We start from the raw sequence: 3,718 nt of genomic DNA, 5'->3' as shown, positions 1-3,718 counted from the left end.
AAGGCATCAGCAACCTACCCAGTCAATAACAATAATTACATCAATAGTGAAGACTATAAAGGAGGAACATTGTAGTACGATTTGCTTAACTCAGTCATAAATATACAAGTTGTTTTGCAAAACCCAAGTAAAAAGAAAACATCTGGATTTTTCTCCCCTATTCAGAACCCCCATCTAACAAGACTATTTTATTCCTATAAAGTATCAGTAGACCAAATGTACAATTGATGGTGTTTCCAAAAGAACCAACTAGTATAAGAAAGTGTTTAAAGCAAGAATATATCAAGTATTTCATCAAAGATTATGAGTTTATCATAATCTTATCAATGATGATAATATATTACTTATTTATTATTCTAATTATCAATATGTAAACTTCATCTTTACTTCATTCTGTAGCTTCTCATATCTTTTTCCTACTGTCATGCAAGCATACAATTTACCTGAGCTAAGACATGTTTAGAATAGAACGTAATTGTTGGCCTTCATTATTTTCAGTTCTGACCATTCAATTCTGAGTCTTTGACTCAGACAGATTTAAAACCAAGTGACTTGGTTAAAAGACAACAGTATTCTCTTATACTGGGGTTTCTCAACCACGGGAACTTTAAGAAAGATGGACTTCAACTTCTAGAATTTCCCAGCCAATCATGGTGGCTGGTGAATTCTGGGAGTTGAAGTCCACATGCCTTAGAGATGTCAAATGAATCTCTACTCTACACAATCAGGAACTATACAAAATAACCTTTTCCTCAGATAAAATGTTAAAAACCACTTCCAAGTTAACCTGGGAAGCCTGACGTTTGTATTACATTATGTTAGCAACTCAACTATACATAGGACTTATTTGGACTTAATTGTCATTCTTTGTTACATCCCTCTGTTTTTCTTATCCTGGATAATTTCTACACCTATCCAGGGATAATATGTCACCCAATTTCACCTGTGATTTATTCATGGATATCTTCCTATTTGCTTTACCTCCAGATCAGTAATAAGGTTTGAACCAATGGCAAATGTAAGGAGACTGATTTGGTCCTGTTGTTGGGTTTACGACAATGGCAGTGCAATTGTCAGTGCAGTGCAGATAAACTCCTGATGGTTTTATTTGACAATGGCAGTGTAGTGCTCCAATTAGATGGAACTTAGAGATACCATTTTAATTAAATATATAGTACCTTGGTGTAACGCTCATAAAATTTTCAAATGGCAGTTTCAGTACCCAGTTCCTTGTTTCTTATGGTCATTCTTAAAAATTATTATTAAAGGCAAAATATTTAACATTGGTCCCATGAAAATACCAGGTTTCTAAGAAAACCAGTGTCAGAATTTTCATTTTGGCGTGCTCTACAGTATACATTTTAGGATTACTCTACTTGTCTGAATGGCAGCTGCCTTAAAATGCTTAAGAAAAGCAAGGAGGGTATGTTTTGCAAAACAGTGGCATGCTGTGCAAAGCTTCATAAACATGTGAACGATTACCACCAGATTGCAAAAGAACAGCAAGAGAGAATACACACAGTCTTGCAAAATAGTTTTAGTATAAATAAATGATCTATCCACCTACTATAGAACTACCCACATTATAAATTACATCAAAATTGTTAACACAAAACGTTGCAACTTTGTATACAAGATGCATTTTTATAAACAGCTTTGATTCTAAAGTTGTTGTCAAGACGGATTAGAAAATGCAAAGCAGCAACAGTTTATTACATCATACACCACCTGTTCACAGTTATCAAAACAAATGTTTCTCATTTATATTACTGAGGTTTCCAACATGATGTATGATATTTTCCCTTCTATTTAAAATGAATTCACATCGTTTTATAAAAAAGATTTAAGTTTGTAATTGTTATCAGGAATGTCTGAAGAAGGCAGTGACCTAGCCTCAGCTGGCAAGGGCAAAACTACTTCTGTGTTGTTGCCAAAAAATACTAAGATATGCCCATGAAGCCACCTGGTATCAAACTCAGCTTAAGAAAGAATGCACTTTTACTGATTACAGTCTTAATGCACAAGAGGACACCATGATTTTAAAAAGTTTGAGAAAAATGGGATCCATCCAGGTGATGTAGAGAGCAGAACAAAATTAATGCAGGTTATAGGATTTGAATTAAGCTTCTTCATTGCAGAAACTTGTCTTAGTTAAGAAATGATGGACTATTCCTTACTAGAGGTATTTAAGCAGAAGTTAAATGACTATTTATTTGGGTACTGTTAGTAGCAAGATTCTTGCACTGAGCTAGGGGTTACAAAAGATGGCATCCCTTTCATCTCCATAGTTTGGTGAGAATTAGAAACGACAGAAAATCTCATCACTATGATTCATATTAAAAACTAGGTCCTTCTTGAACAATAATTGATACAAGGGAAATAATCACATACCTGCAGTAACAATTTTGGTTTCCTCGCAGTAAAGTATATTACAATGCTGTCATCTTTCCATTCAGTACTATGGAATTATGAACAATTATATATTTATTTTTTTAAAAAACCTGACCTGTGGTAATTACCAGGTCAGCTTGGATTTCTCAAGAAAAATGTCTTGTCAAACTTTCATTTTTTTTCAATCAGGAAACTTCCTGGATATACCGTATTTCCTCCTCTGCCTCAATTCATCCAATCTAGCTGGATTGACGATTCTCAGTCAGTGTGGTCAGGAAGAGAAAGGATAAGAAAATTTCTACTCTCTTCCACAAACAGATCTTGCGTTCAGACATTTTGGGAGGAGCAACTAACATTCACATAATGAGAACCAGCAATTCATGAGACAATGTGGAGGTGGAATCTTGTTTTCCAGCATAATTACATGTTCCACAAGGTTAGTTTTTATCCCTTTCTAAAATATTGTCAATTCTATGCTAGTCTTCTAGTTAATTCTAGTCTTTTCTTTATCCATAGAAGATATTTCAAACTTTTAAATAGAAAAAGAAAGTACAGATAGTTCTCTAGTTATAACCATTCATTTAGTGACTATCCGAGGTTACAATGACACTGAAAAAGGGACTTATGACCATGTTTCACACTTATGATCATTGCAGCATACCCATGGTCATTTGGTCAAGATCTGGATGCTTGACAACTGGCATATATTTAGTGTCCAATGGTCCTGGGATGACCTTTTGTAACCTTCTGACCAGCAAAGTCAGTGGGGAAGTCAGCATCATTTAATAACTATGTTACTAACTTAACAACTGTTGCAAAACGGTCATGTGTTGTACGTAGAAGACTACTCATGCTGCTGACTTGGATAAAACCCCCATAAATTAATCTGAGTGAAACATTCTGCTAGCAAAATCAGAATGAGCAGCTGGGAGGGGGGAAAATGAGTATAATTTGCTGTATTCCATGAAGAAATGATATGCTGTTTCATAGTATATGCAAAAATAGGCCTGCATTGTAAGATATGGCAGAACTGTGGGACATTTTATATGGGATTATATGAAGGGAAAGGAAAAAAAGTTTGGTACATCAGATGATGACAGCCAGTGTCATATGATGGTTTAGATATTGGATTAGGACCAGGTTCAAGTCCTTCTTCAATAGCCTTAAGATAGTATTTCTTAGCACTCCAAGTTAAAAGTTCTTAGTTAACCTATTTCTCAGGGCTATAATTGTAGTAAAAACTTGGAAAAGGAGTTTCCTTAAATTTCTGGAGGAAAAAAGATTATAAATGAATTAAACAAAAAAGATCCATTATGTTATAAAGGAA

The sequence above is a fragment of the Thamnophis elegans genome, chromosome 1, assembly GCF_009769535.1.
Source record: "Thamnophis elegans isolate rThaEle1 chromosome 1, rThaEle1.pri, whole genome shotgun sequence".
Classification (NCBI taxonomy): domain Eukaryota; kingdom Metazoa; phylum Chordata; class Lepidosauria; order Squamata; family Colubridae; genus Thamnophis; species Thamnophis elegans.
This window is presented reverse-complemented; position numbering follows the sequence as displayed.